Source organism: Canis lupus, chromosome 24 (assembly GCF_003254725.2).
Source record: "Canis lupus dingo isolate Sandy chromosome 24, ASM325472v2, whole genome shotgun sequence".
Classification (NCBI taxonomy): Eukaryota; Metazoa; Chordata; class Mammalia; order Carnivora; family Canidae; genus Canis; species Canis lupus.
In genome coordinates, this window is record NC_064266.1 from 2,620,467 (window position 1) to 2,636,450 (window position 15,984).

General features: G+C 41.4%; 1 long non-coding RNA gene and 1 other non-coding gene across 2 annotated transcripts; both read right to left on the reverse strand.

Annotated features, from left to right (window-relative positions):
- Positions 1-4,498: 4,498 nt before the first annotated feature.
- LOC112674322 (U6 spliceosomal RNA) lies at positions 4,499-4,602 on the reverse strand. The gene has a single exon (XR_003145373.1). It is a non-coding gene; the product is annotated as a U6 spliceosomal RNA (small nuclear RNA).
- Positions 4,603-9,853: 5,251 nt separating this feature from the next.
- Positions 9,854-14,938, reverse strand: LOC125753526 (uncharacterized). Its single transcript, XR_007405573.1, has 2 exons — positions 13,997-14,938; positions 9,854-10,373 (listed from the first exon to the last, which is right to left on the reverse strand). It is a non-coding gene; the product is annotated as an uncharacterized LOC125753526 (long non-coding RNA).
- Positions 14,939-15,984: the final 1,046 nt, after the last annotated feature.

A 15,984-nucleotide genomic window follows, 5' to 3' on the forward strand; every position in this document is an offset into this window, starting at 1 on the left:
AAATCAAATTTGGGTAACTTCCAGATATTGTTTCTTCAAATATCAGCTTATCTAGATTCTTCTCTCTCTTCTCTTTCTGGGACTTTCATTATGTGTATATTGGTATCTTGATGGTATCCTACAGGTCCCTAAGGTGCTCTTCATTTTTCTTTTTTCTTTCTACCCCTCAGACTGGATAATCTTGACTGACCTATCTTTAAGTTCACTAATTCTTTCTACTGTCTCCTGAAATCTGTGGTTGAATCCTTCTAGTTAATATTTCATTTTGGTTATCATACTTTTCAAATCCAGAATTTCTGTTTGGTTGCTTTTATAATTTCTACACCATTTATATTCTCTGTTTGTCGAGACATCATTTTCATACTTTCTTTTAGTTCTTGGACATATTTAAAATATCTGATATGTCTTTGTCTAATAAATCCTATGTCTGTGCTTCCTCTGGGACAGTTTCTATGAATTGCTTCCACCCCTTATGTATGGATCATACTTTGTTTATTTGCATGCCTTATAAAATTTATTGAAAACTGTACATTTCAAGTAATATAATGTCAAAACTCTGGGAACTAGATTCTCCCCTCTCCTCAGGATTTGTTTTGTTGTTCATTGTTGAAATTATTATTTGTTTATTTAATGAATTTTCTGAACAAATTCTATAACATCTCTATGTGTAGCTACTGAAGTCTATACTCAGTAAGCTTATGGTAGACTAACGATTGGACAAAGATTTTCTCAAATGCCTGGAGTCTATAAGTCTCCAAGTTTTCGCCTGGAGTCTCTGTTTGTGTTGCTACATAAATTCATCACTCAACTCTGGTTTAGTCTTAATTTCCTGCTAATGTAGAGCCTCCAGGAGGTCAGAGGTGAGAGCTTAGAGCCTTCTCAGGTCTTGCTGAGCATGCTCACAGCTACACCCAGCCCTAGGCAGACAGGTATCCTAGATTCCTAGAAATTCTTCAAGTGAGGCCAAATAAGAAGCAATTTGCATGAGGTCTTCCAGTGAACCACCATGACAAACAACCACAATTATTTGGAACTGAGCTTCATTCTACTTCCTCTGGAACTAGGAATATGGACTTACTTTTTAAGGCTATCACTGAGCTGAGGAGCAGGGAGTGAGGGGTCAAAGTGCTGCAAGCTTTCTGTTCTTACCTAGATTCACCATATTTCTATATGTTCCCAAGGATGCTGGAAGCCTTTGGTTAATTTCCAGAATTCTGAAAAAGTTGGTTCTGGCAACTTTTGCCATTTGATTTATTGTGTCTATGGAGGGTTGAACTTTTGGAGATCTGTACTCTGCCACTTCCCGCTGACACCATTCTTGTCACTACTTCTCTTTATACATCTGTTGTATGTGCCCTGTTACTTGCAGCAGAGTTAAACAACTTTATAGTTCTTGTGCTAGTCACTCCCTAACTGGAGTCTCTGGGTCTCTTAGTTCAAATTGCTGTGAGAGAAAATCTGATTAAAACATCTCAGGCAATGGAATGACTCACTCTGTACTACTAGTTATCTATCTATATTTGTGATGAGTTGTGTTGAGAGGTAGTGACAAAGAAAAGACAAGCAGTCTTACATTTCTAGTACAGACTTCACAGTTAATTTCTCCCTCTCTCATGCATATTCTGGAAACTTGTTTACAGAAATGCAACCCTCAGGGCACTCCCTCAGGTCTAGGCCAGCACTCTCTTCCCATATTTCTTTTTTTTTTTTTTAAGGTATTTATTTATTAAGATTTTATTTATTTATTCATAAGAGACACACACAGAGAGAGGCAGAGACACAGGCAGAGGGAGAAGCAGGCTCCCTGTGGGGAGCCTGATGTGGGACTGAGTTGGAGAGACATCTTGAAGTTTGGGGAGAATTCATAGAACCAAGATTGAGTTCCGACTGCCTCATGAAGCCAAGAAGAGTTTTGATCAGAGCTTGCCAGGTGGTTTTCATAAAGCAGAAGCTACAGGTATGCCCACTTTATACCAGATAGCTGCTGCACAAATAGAACATCTTTACCAACTTTTAGACCAACATAAGGGGTATGATGTGGCCTCGCCAAAAGCCACATTATTATCACATTCAAGTCAACAGCCACTTAAGAGTCCTCATGTTTTTGTAAGAGCTTGTTGCAAAGTGATGATGAGAACAACTTGACTAAATATTGTTTACCACCATGGTGAGTTGTAAGACCAGCTGAAGGTGCCCTCTTGATCATAGTTCATTAGGTAGTGGAAGATAGAAGAGTCTCAAGCAGATCCATCCAGGTGGGGTTATAACAAATACCAGCTGCCTGAGAGGTTAGAGAAGCTTTGAAGAAAATTATCTGAGCCTTCAGATACACTACTGGTGAAGCAAGTTGAAAGTTACTGATTCCATTTTGTGTATCCAGCTCCATGATACTTTTTTCAAAGGAAAAGATATGCAAGCTCACGTTAATATTTCTAGGGGGAAAAAGCATGGGCAGGATTGAAAAGAAAAAAGACATTGCAATACTACTATTTGTGTTCAAGGAGCAGAGAAATACATGAGATTACAAAAGAAACTCATTTACAATCCAGATTTTGAAATCTCAACCATTTGCTGCCTTGTGTCAGGAATGAAAACGCACCTATCAGAAAAGACAGAGGATGATCTGTTATGCAGTTTCACATATGATTTCCTATAATATACTGAGAGTCAATAAGCTATCATCCCTCATTTTATTGGTAAGAGAATTGAGGTTCGGAAAGAAGGCATGACAACCAAGATGTAAGGAAATACCAAGTACTGGTTATTTCTAGCTCTATCCAGTCCTTAAGGTAGGCTACTATTCCCCAGGCTCTAGGATTACCTAATACAGTAAAGTGGCTGACCTCACAGGTGTGATAGTGGGGATGGAGGCCAGCCCTGCTCTGCTCCTCTCCAATGCTCCCTGCTCCTCTCAGCTGGGGACTCAGGTCTCCTTTCCAGCACCTGCCATTTTACATGGTCCTGGTTCTGCTTATGTGTTCTCACAAATGTAGATCATTTATGCTCCATGCCTTGTCTTGCTCCACCTCTTCTGTAAAGTGAAAAATTCTATTATTTTCTAAAAGGCATTTAGAACAAATGGTTTACATTCGTAAATATCAAAATGGAAAACTTGAATTCAACTTGGCTCTTCTTCCACCTCCAAGAGGAGAAAGAACTCCCCAGGGCCAAGATTTGTGACTTACATCTAATTCTATGTCCTACCTCCCACTCTACTGTGGAAGCTGGAAGTCGAAAAACCAAATCCTAGTCTTTCCAGGCTCCCTTGCAGCAAGGGTTCTGATTCAGTTTTTGCCAGTTATATTTGTTCATACAAAATTTGGATGGTGGAAGGGATGTGGAGGCCACCTTTCTGCAGAGATGGTGGCTGGTAGGCAGCTTGTGACCTCCATGTTTGCAGTGACATGTGTGAGGAGGACTGTGCTAGTGGCACTTGTGTGGGCAGGAGCAAACATAGTCTCATGACCTGCTGTGCAGTGGTGTGGTCCAGCAGAGGCCCCTGCTTTCCTTAGCTCCAACTTTTCCACAGATGTTGTGGAAGCACCGAGGTCCCTTATTAAATACTTTTTAGGAATATCTGCTTACCAGTCCTCTAGCTAGGCCTATGTTCTGGTTGCTGCAGCTGTATAGCAAACCATCCCCAAACTTAGTGGCACAAAATAACAATTTTATTTTGTTCACAAAGAAGGCATAATGGGTATGGTTTGACTCTGCTCCACCATGTGGGGGGAATGAAGCTGTAAAGACTTGACAGCTGAGGGTGACTTACCCATTGGGGGGCTGGAGTCATTTAGAGACCTCCTTATAGGTTTGGTAGTCGATGCTAGCTAGGCTGGAACATCAGCTGGGGCTGCCAATCAGAGCACCCACATGTGGCTTCCCCATAGAGCCAGGGCTTCCTCCTAGCACAGTAGCCCCAGGTTGATCAGACTCCTTATATGGCAACTAAAGCTCCCACAGTGAATGAACCAAGAGAAACAGGTGAAGCTTCCCTGGCTTCTCTGGCCTCATAGGTCACACCTTGCCACTCTCACTGCACTCATTAGGTTGAAGCAAATCACAAACTGGCCCAGATACAAAGGGGAGCAGACATGGTCTACATCTCTAGATGGGAGGAGCTTCAAAGAATGTATGGCCTTAATTTAAAAGCCCCTTAGCCCTCTTGGGACACCTGGGCAACTCAATCAGTTAAATGTCTGACTCTTGGCTTTGACTCAGGTCATGATCTCAGGGTCCAGCATGTTGGGCTTCTTGCTCAGTACAGAGTCTGCTTGTCCCTCTCCCTCTGTACACTCCTCTCTCCCTCTCAAATAAATAAATAAAATCTTAAAAAACCCAAACAAAATGCTAACCCTCTTTCCACAGGGAATCTCAGTAATCACTCTCTTCCCAGTTTCACTGTGTAATTTGAAGGCATAAGGCATGATGGTTTGATTTACACATATTGTGAAATGGTTGCCACAAGAGGTACAGCCAACATCCATCTTCTACATAGACACAAAATATGGGATGCTTCCTGAATTTGGGTGTCATCCTTACACAGGACCATGCTAGTCTTCTCTGTGGCGTTTCAATTTTTTTTTAATTTTTATTTATTTATGATAGTCACAGAGAGAGAGAGAGAGAGAGAGAGGCAGAGACATAGGCAGAGGGAGAAGCAGGCTCCATGCACCGGGAGCCCGACGTGGGATTCGATCCCGGGTCTCCAGGATCGCGCCCTGGGCCAAAGGCAGGCGCTAAACCACTGCACTACCCAGGGATCCCTGGAGTTTCAATTTAAGTATGATATTTTATTAGGATAATGATGTCCTTGGATCTACTTCTGTTTCCCACTCAAACCAGCAGGTTTCAAGTTAGGAAAGAAAAAGAAGCAATTTAACAAATATGGAGGTAAGAAGAAAAATATACCTGCTTAGTATTATATACTTTGAAGGATTTCTCAAAGAAAGAAAGAAAGAAAGAAAGAAAGAAAGAAAGAAAGAAAGAAAGAAAGAAAGAAAGAGAGAGAGAAAGAAATATGGCTTTCATAATACATTTCCAAACATAGTACTTCGAGTAGGTAGAATCAATACAGGAAAGTAAACATCCTGTCCTGCAGGGAAACCTTCCTTGGCTTCCCCGTACATCAGGCTCACCTGTTCCAGGTCCTCATGGTAACCTGTCCTTGGTCCTCCTGACAGGTGTCTCAGTTTGTGACAAAATACTTGTGTGATTTTTTTCCACAATAAACTTTTTATTGTGACAAATTTCAGATATACAAAAATAGACAGCTTGGTATCATGAACTCCTAAGCCATCATTACCAACTTCAGTATTGTGTCAACTCCTGGGCAATTCAGTTTTATCCACAGTCCCTGTCCATTTCCTCCCTTTTGAATCCAATCCGAGACATCCTATCATTTCATCTGTAAATATTTCGGTATGTCTCTCTTAACAATAAAGCCTCTTTTTCCTAAACACAACTGCAATAATATCACATCGAAAGTAAGAACAATAATCATTCAATAACAAATACCCAGTCAGTTCCAAATGTTTAGCTATTGTCGTAAGTTTTATAGTTCGTTTGAATCAGCATCAAATAGGAGTCTGGTCGTGGGATTAGTTGATACGTCTTTTAAGTTTCTTTTAGTGTGTAGGTGTTCTTTTCCACCTCTTTATTTTCTCCCATTGTAATTTATTTGTTGAAGTAGATTGTCCTATAAAGTTTCATAGAGGCTGGATTTTGCTGACAGTTCTCCATACCATGCCTAATATATTCTACTGTCCTTATTTTTTCTGTAAATTGAAAGGCAAACAAGAGGCTTTTTCAGATGTGATTTATGTGATTCCTTTGAGTAATGTCTGTCTCCTTCTCTAGACTGTGAACTCCATGGAGACTGTGAACTCATGGATATTTTTCTCTCAACTGAAAATTTAGCACTTAGCATGCTGCCTTGTATACGTTAGGTATTCAGTAAATATTAGTTGAATAAATGAATGAATGGGAACACACACAGGAACTGGGCCTCTAGGAGTGAGCAGCTACACCTCTAGACAATGAACTGTAATGCTCCCCGGCCCCATCAATACAGAAATTCGTTCCTGAATGCATGTCACATGCCACACTCTGTTCTGGGCATCAGGATACCTCAGGAAACAGGTGGAATCATACCTTCTCAGGCCTAATAATCTGTTCAGCTAATTTTTCATAAGGTGACAACTTAGAAGGGTCCCCAGAGGCTTCTGGATGCATAGCAGCCATTTGTGACAGCAAAGGGAAATTCTGGGACTGTTTCAACCCAGGTGAGGATCCTAGCTCCATCATTGGCTAACTCTGTGACCCTGGACAGATAGTCTCATTTCCCCAGTCTGTAAAATGGGGTAGCATTGCTGACTTCATGGCTTGTGTGAGAGTGTAGCTGACTCTTGGTGCTCTGGTCCTGTCATCTTGGTCGGTTCTTGTGTCTTTCTGTCTGAAGGCATTGCCTGGTGCAGCCAAAATGCAGATGCAAAGTGCTGAAGATGTGATTCCCCTCAATTCCTCCAGCAATCCTCAGTCAGGGGAGATGGTGAATAAATACTCCAATTTTTTCAGTCCTCAGTAACACAGCAATGAGTTGTGTCCCTGCTGTGTCTCAGAGGGTCCCCATTGTGATTGCGAGTTCCTGTCACCTGCACAGTAACCTGCTCATTAACACCCACTGTGCTGGCTGCCTTCCCTATTCCCCATCCTTCCACATGCCCTCACCCTGCATTCTGGGATCACCTCCCAGGAACCATGTTCACCCACACCTTTACTCTGGCTCCGCTTTGGGATGGAGCATCAAAGGAAATGAGGCATAGCTAGGAGCTGCCCTAGCCAGAGCAGGATCCAACACGTACATTATATCTAAAGGGGAGTTGAAAGTGAGAGAAGCAGGAGATATTTTCAAATCAGAAAGGAATTCAAAATCACAGGGATTGGTGGAGATTCAAAGGAAGCTTCCCCATTCACTTAGGTCTCTCCCAGATCAGGCGCTGAAATGTCATAGCTCAGGGCTCAATAGTCAGAACTACGCCCCAAATCATCGGGAATTGGTTATATTATGATCGCTGTACTCTCAAGGAGAAGGGAAGGGTTGTGAAATCTATTTAAGAAAGATCTCCATAAAAAATGAGTACATTAGAAAAAGACTGGCACTTTAAACAGATGGGAAGCTGCTATTATTTTGGAAAATTCACCAGCGTAGCTGGGCTCCTTCCTGGGCAACGGCAGATAAATGAGATGTGATTGTTCTAGCACCTGCACCAATGTGTTCGCCTTGCCTCGGACAAGGTGTGGCCGGGCATTGTCAGTGGAGTGGGCTCCTAATTAGATGGACTATTATTCCAGGAATCAAAGCTGTAACCAATGCCCATGCCTTATTCTGCATAACTCAACCACAGTATGCAGAGAAGTGAGAAAATAGGTGAGAGAGTGAATAACATTCTCAGGATCACATTTCATGCAGACCACTGCATTTCCCAGCAGATTCTTTTTATTTTAATTTTTTCACTACCAAAGTAATACGTGATCATTACAAAACCACGAACAATGAGAAATATATAAAGTGAAAGCCCTTCTCCCATCCTCCAGCCCCACTTCTGGGATGCACCATTATGGACGTCATATGAAATAGTCGGAAAGGTGTGTCCAGTCACACATCCACGTTGCTTTGTCTTTCTCACTCTGCCGTCTATCTATCCCTGACATTTTATTCCGTGGGATGTCTTACAGAATTCAACCGCACGGATGTCCCACATTCTATCCAGTCCCCCTTTGGACATTTATTTTATACAAATATTTGAACATGGGACATCTTTGTACATAACTTTGTGTATTTATGAGATGATTCCTGCAAAATGAATTGCTGGAACTAGACTGACCAGGTTTAAGGGCATGCACATTTTTGCCTTTTGCTTAATACTTTCAAACTGCTCTCAAATCAAGAGAAAAAAACCCACCATTTCATTGTTGTTTTAATTTGCATTTCTTTTAAAAACAGTTATAATTAAGCTTTCCATCCCATTTAAAAAAAGATTTTTCATGAGAGACACACAGGGAGAGGCAGAGACATAGGCAGAGGGAGAAGCAGGCTCCCTGAAGGGAGCCCCATGCAGTGTTTTATCCCAGGACCCTGGGATCACAACCTGAGCCAAAGACAGTTGCTTAACCGCTGAGCCACCCAGGTGCTCCTTTTCTCCCCACATGTAGTGGCCTTTCCTATGAATGGTATGAAAATAAACAAGGACTACCCAAATGAGAACAATTAAAGGTGATTTATTCAGGGCTTGCTAGAGCAAAGGAGCTGGCCACCATTTGGGGGGTTTGGCAGAGACTCAAAGGCAGGCAGAGGGGTTAGAAAGATTTGCAGTGGGAAAAAGGGAAGGCTTCAGGTCAAGTGTGCCCTGATTGCAGTTTGTTGGCCTAGGGAGGCTGCGGGGGGGCTAACTAGCAGCCAGCATCCTGCATGACTGGTTAGAGGTACATGTTTGACTTTCTCTAGTCGGTCCCAAGTTGGATGCAGGGGCATAAATTAGGGAAGCTATCAGTTATTGATTGTCCTGGCTCTTTGGGGCCAGTTGCTGCAGAGATGGTGGTTTTGGCTTCCTAAACTGGTTGCTGCACAATGTGAATTACATTTCTATTTTCAGGTAGGGTCTGGCCATGTGTGTCAGTCTATCTGGCCTCCCAACTGTTTTTTTTGTTTCTGCTACCTAGATTTCTATTGGGTTGTTGATCTTTTCTCCTGGTAGTTTGAAGACTTGGCATAGTGGGGAGACTTTTCAAGACTAAGAAACATGTGTGGATGGTCTCTCCTGCAACACAGTTATGTTGCACAGGAGGAAAAAGGGATTTTCAACCCCACAAAATAAAGTTCTCTGCAGAAACAAAGCAAACCTGTCTGGTTCTTGTTCGAGGCATACATAAGGCTGGAGGTGGGGGTGCTATCAGGGGCAGAGTTTAGGGTGCCTCTATAGAGTGGGACAGAATGGGACCCCTGGAGGCCGTGCATCGTGGAAACTCCAGAAGATGCCCAGATGGCAGTTATTGACATTGGTGCCACTCTGCACAAAGCTTACATTTAAAGATCGAAAAACCTTCATCATGCTCCAGACTAAAGTTTAAAATGAATACTACACATCTCTTTAATCTTGGGAGAGTGAGCAATGGGTCATTTACCAAAAAGTCTATATGTGCCTCTTTTGTGTGTGTGTGGTGGGGTGGGGCCACAGCATTGGGTCAAGGAAACTTGGCTGTCACATTAGCTACCTTCCATCTGGCAGGTTTTGGAGTCCCCTCTTATGGTTTCTGAGCTCTGCCCCCACCTGACATCTGCAGTTTTTTTTTTTTTTTTTTTTTTTTGGAGGACTGTTACTGGAAGTCCAATTCCTCCTACTTTTTAACCTGTAAAGAGGGTGTACAGGTATGAAAGCTGATCCATTCCTTTGGCACAACTTTTACTCCAGAGCTCCCCATGGGACCCTATCCCTGGCAGGTGTTTGCGTGAGAGGCACCCCTGCCTGACCTGCTCCTTTTCTATGCCCTTGCTGGTATCCCCGGGGAGCACTTCCTTAATAAATCACTTTCCCGCCAATCATTGTTCCAGGGTCTGCTTCTAAGGAAGCCAACTTAAAATAGCATCCAAATTCCTAACTCTGCCACCAATTTGTTGTGTGACTTTCATACCGTCTTCAGATCTCTCCCCATATCTGGAAAGTGAGAGTATGAATAAGCAATTTCTTAGGTTCTTTAACAAGATCATGACTTCCTTTAAATTATGGTTACATCTTATGTTTCCTTTAGAGAAGGCATTTTTAATGTGAGACTCATGCATGGCTTTCAGATGGTCAGCAAACCCCTGGGAATTGTTTGCAAAATTATGGGTCTTTTTTTTTTTTTTTCTGGGGAGAGTGTTCATAGCTTTCATTAGATTTCCAAGGAGCCATAACCCCCCACCAAAGTTAGCAACCACTCTTTATAGCTTGTTGTTTATAGACTTCAGAAAGGTTGTGGAGAGAGCACTGTCACTTTCCTCAAATGTTGATCTTTTCAGATTAATAACGATTTAATTGAAACCACTTAATATTTATTTTTAAATGGTATAAAGTATATGCTAATTGTAGCTACACAACAGAGATAACACATTCCTCCTAGCCCAGCTTTAAATGGCTTTTTTTCTTGTAAATATAACCTTTTGTAGGTTCAGGATGCTTTTGACCTTGCAATTGGAGTTTAATATAAATGGCAACTTTTTCTTTTTCAGACAAGTGTTGGATATGCCAGCCTGACTTTGCTAAATGAGAAAATATGTTTGCCTGTGATTAATAAGAATCCACTTACCTGAGTTCCTCTCCAGGTACGTCTCTATCCCTCTTTCCGTACCCAGACAGACAGACAGGTATAAAGACACAGACACACACAATCATGAGTACCAGAAAAATAACTTAGAAGCTTTCAAGTGCAGGATTCAAAATCTGGTTTTGACAAAAAATAGCCCCAGCTGGTTATAGTTAAGACCCATTTGTCATGCACACAGTAGGTCAGTAAATTATGGCCCATGCAGCTGCTTCAATTTTTAGAACCATTAGGTCCCATGGGTAAATTCATGGAGCAGGGAGGCGGCAGGGTGCACAGAAGGTTCTTCTTGAGAAATGAAACATATCCTCTTGTGCATCTGGGTCAGTCACATATAGTTCCTCTTATAAAGGATATTTTATGAACCTGAATAATAAGAGTTTGTATAAATATACATGCACAAACTCACATGATGCATATGGAGGTAATAAAGAACAAGTAAGTAATGGTGAATTAAATGCATTGAAGTGTTCAGCTAGCCTTATAATAAATGAAGAGAGGAAAGCTTGAGTATGTGTGATGTCACCTTGTTATAGAAGGGTATTTATATCTTCAAACAAGGCTTCTGTGCGTTCGAGGCTTTGGGAAGAGAGGACTGGACTCCCAAACTTGGGTATAGGCCAATTACATTCATGCATTTATGACTTTGCTCAGTCTCTTTGTGGCTTTCTTTGTTAATTTATTGAATATGCAGTCACTGAATGTCACGTCCCACATTCGTTGTTCAAATATGGATTCCTGTCCTGGGACTTAAAGTTTTGGGGAAAAATGACAGAAACTAGCAAACAAATACTTGAATATCTAATTACTGACTGTGAAAAGATTTATTAGGGTGGTCCCAGGAAAAATCAGCAAGATATGAGAAGCAGGACAAAAAGGCAATGGGGAGCCCCACAGCAGGCTATCTAGGACAAAGTCTTGAAGAGGGTGCTTTTGGACTGATCCTACAGGGGACTCTGGGATGTAAGGTCTGGCCGAGAGTTTGTGTCACTCATGAAAAGGGACTGAGCTGTCATACACATCTGTTGGCTACTGCCTGTGGCCTGTGAACTCCTTGGCACTCTGGTTCTCTGGGAACAAAGTGGCTTCAGTTACCTGATAGCCACTCTCTGAAGAAGAGCCATTGGCATGAGCCAATGTGGAAGGGCTGGAGAGAAGCACTATGCTGGGAGTGCGGTGGGTAAGAGCATTCAAGATGGAGAATAAAGCCTGCACAATTCCTGGAGGAGGAGCCCAGAGTAACCAAGGAACTGGCTAAGAACAGGTGATGGAGGCAAAATAAAGTTGATAGCGCAAGTGAGTTTTCTGGTCAAGATGAGCACTGAGTTCCAACTTCAAAAAACCCTGCTTTTCCAAACACAGGGCAGTGATGCATGAGATATGAAGAGACAAGCAGTGATTCTTCATCTTTGCAAACAAGAAATATAACAAAAACACAAAACAGTACATATAATACTGGGGCCTCCAGCTTGCTGGGCTGCTGTCCTGTAGAAGGCAACAGCAACTGGGACTTCAGCTTCTGAGAGACCTAGAAGCAACCCCTTGAACAACACAGAACTGATGCAGGATCGCTGCTTGAAGCAGAGAATTCTATATCCTGAGAAACAAAGGTAAAGATAAACAAGACCAAAACCTGAGTAGTCAGGTTGTATGTCAGGCAAAAATTAACAATAGTAATAAATATCTGGCCTCCTCCTGGCAAATGTTTTCAATTACAAGGACAAGTAAAGCATTGTATTCTTGAGCATATGCTATATGCCAGGCACTAGTCTAAAACATTTGTATTTCATTTGATTCTCATGGTGACTGCATGAAATGGGTGCTGTACTCCACATTTTCAGATGAGATAAGTAAAGCTCATAGCAATGAAGTAATTTGTCTGAGGTCATAAATAGAAACTGGAGTCCAAACTGCCTATTTCCAGAACCCATGAACATTAACCATTTTGCTATATTTTTCAAACATCCAGACAGGGATCAAAAGAGGAAAGCATATCAGCTGACCTCACTTCACTACCATACTAAATGCCAGAAGACAATGAATGGTATCTACGATATGCTGAACAAACAAGGTATGTTCAGTTTCATTTTCTTTTGTATGTGAAGTCAAAGAAAGATACTGTCAGTCAAACATGCAAAAATAAGAACAAGTCCAGTGTACTCTCTTCAAAAGACTACTTGAAAATGGACTCTGGGCAATCAACAGAGAAGAGGGAGAAAGGGAGGGAGGGGAGGGAGGGATGGAGGGAGGGAAGTGGAGGAGGGAGGTTACTGGGTTTTCATTTTATCTTTGCTTTTCATTAAATTCTCAGGTTGAAGTTTTCCTAACCAGGCCAATATATTTTTTCTCAATCACTTTGTAAGATACACATTATCCCTTTACAGCCACCTATCCCATAAGCATGTAAACCATGACTCAGAAAACCAAATCCTGAGACTTGGTGTCATCTGAGACCATAACATTGCCATATTATCTCTGCCAAAATCATCTATTTATTTAACAAATATTTGTTAAGTGAATAATATTTCTTTTTTAAAAAGATTTATTTATTTATTTTAGAGAGAAAGAGACAGAAAGAGAAGAGAGCCCATGAATGAAGGTGGGGGCAGCATGGAGAAACACAGGGAGAGAAAAAAACTCAGAGTCTCCCCACTGAGCTGGGAGCCTGAAACAGGCCTCAATCTCAAGACCTTGAGATCATGACCTGAGCTAAAACCAAGAGTCGGCTCAACAAACTAGACCACACAGGCACCCCTGAATAATAATTCATTTAACAAATATTACTGAGCATGTGCTCCAGCCCAGGTATTATAGGAGATGCTGGGAATTCTATAGTGGAGAAGACAGATGAGGTCTCTGTCAAGTGCCCATGGAGATAAACCAACAATGAACAAGTAAGCAAATGTACTACAAGATCATTGCTGATCTTGGCAATTTGGTAGCTGGCAGGACCATTTACTAAAATGAATATTTGTTTGAATTAGGAAAGCCAGGGATCAAGGTTCTATGTGGATATATGAAATGTGAAATAACTGACATCCAGATGGAAATGCAGAACAGATAGGAATAGATGCATCTAGAGCTCAGGGCAGAGGAGTCTGTTTGAGCTGGAAATAAAATGAGGAGTCATCAACATGTAGTTGGGTAGGATCCATGAACTGATATTGCCTTAAAGCTGTACAAGATATCACCATTGGAGGAAATAGGTTAAGGGGTACATGGGTCTATTTTTGCAATTACCTGTGACTTTATAATTATTTCAAGACAAAAAGTTAAAAATAAAATCCCATGGGTCCAGATAAGATAACCTGGGAATGAATTTTTAAAAAGGATCATATGACAAAATAATTAAAATTTAAGCCATCTCAGAAAATCCAGAAATGTGGGTTCATGATAACTATGGGCTCTGTTCAAGTCCTCCAAGAAGTGGGAAAGATGGTCATCTGCTGAGGACTAGGGGCTAACTTTTCTGCATGCTGATAGGAACTCAGAGGAGTCCAAGAGTCCTGATTACAAACCTGGTCTTCTAGGTCATTTTACAAAGGAATATTTTTCAAGGTGGGAGGATAAACCCTTATTAAAAGTTTGATGCATAAGTTTCAGATATCTAGACATATGTTATGGCAGCTTCCATCTGTACCTTGTGCTGGGCTTTGCCAATAGTAGAACCACTTGAAATTTTGCTAGAAGCCGTGGTTATGTGTTTCCTGAAAAATCCATATATAGACAGATGATAACATTCAGAAAATTTAACAATTTTGAGAATTGCTAAGTAATATAAATTAATACACAAATCAACATATAAATCTTTAAAATTTATAAATAAGCTAGATTTATGTATATATTTATCTTCTATATCCCATAATTTGTTATACTCATATATCTTATAATAAAATTTCTTATCAAGTAATATAATTACAGCTAATCAAGTCATTCTAATATATATATATATATATTTTTTTTTTTCTGAGTTTAGACTTGTTAGTGTGACATTTGGTTTAACTTACTGTCACTAGCTGAATACTACTGAGCACCTGCTCCAGCTCAGGTATTGTGGTAGGTGCTAGGAATTCTACAGCGAGAATGACAGACAAGGTCCATACATAGACAACCTTTGTCTGCATGATATAACACAGGAAAACTCATCAAGCTCTTTCTTATTAAATTGGTAGTCATTAGGTCCCCAGTTCTGGGTCATTTTTTGCAGCTGGAAGGAGCATCGTACCTTAGCCTGCATATCTGACATGGCACACACCCTGGAGCTTCACCTCCTGACAACAAGATTACCACCCTGCTTGCCCTGCAGTTCCCACCATGCAGGTCTTCCCCAGGGCAATGGATAGGCATTGCCCAGGCCTTGCTGCCCTGCTGCCATCCCCACCTTGGTCTACTGAGGGTTGCCAAGGGCCACCCACTTCCACAGGAGCCCTGTTCCCAGGTTCTTTATGTATGGCCAAGTCTAGTCATTTTTATACCAATCAGACTGGAAGCATTTCAATGACCATCAGTACAGGCAGTACGACGCTTATTGGAAACCATCATCCTGCACTCACATGCAAACTTGATGCAATTCCACATGGTTACTGACCTGTATCTCCCAGGATACACACTCCAGCAGGAGTCAATGATATGCCAGAAAGCTGCATGGGAGCATGAATAGACATTACCTGTCATAGCTGCCCTGGTGTCCACAGCCTGGAATGTAGCTGGTGTTCTTCAGACATCAACTGATTGACACAACTATCACCCCATCAATTCAGTGGAATCCAAAGGATGATTTAGCTACAGGTCTTCAAGTCACTCAGCTCTCTTATAAACAAAAGGCTTTTATATAGGAGAGGATTCCAATACCTAATGACTTGGATTAGACCTCTTTTGTCCTTTTGGATCTCCACCCCACTCTTTTAAAAATACATACCAATCTCATTCTTAACATCTGATGGATTAAAACTTTCAAGTTCCACTGAAGACTCTGAAAGTACAGAATGAAAGGAATTAGTACGGTTGAGTTTACAATTTCAGAAGGGATTGGACATATGATGAGGACTAGGTACAGATCAGAAAGTACTATTTTGTAAAAAGCCTCAGGTGGGAGAGTCCTAAAGCTAGCTTCTCTCACATGGGGCCGAAAGAGCCATGAGCTGAATGTCTGAGGTAATTGATCCTACTCACAAATTACAGATGCACTAATTTTAAGGTTGGTCAATCAACTAATCAAGCGTGAGAAATTGTTCCTAAACAGGCAAAAAGAGGAGAGTTCGTGAGGATGTTTAAAAAGCAAGAAGAGGAACAATGAATTCTCAGCTGCATTCCTTCAAGGTGTTGCAAGTGTATCAGACATCAGGGCTCAGTAAGGCCAAACCCGGGACGTGGGGGAGAGCAAAGGCATCGACAATAGCAAAGCTGGGGGGGGGGGGGCGGGGGGGGGCGGTGCATTCCAAATCAAGGCAGGCAGATCAGATAAGACATAAAGGAGGGAAGCAGAAGACCCCATCTATTGTCCACATGCTCAGGCTGCATTATTCAAAGACAGATTTTTAAATATGTATCAGCATTCCAGTAAACAGGGCAAGCTTGCTAATATCAGTGCAATTCAGCAATCACTACTCTAAATAAATACATTAGAAA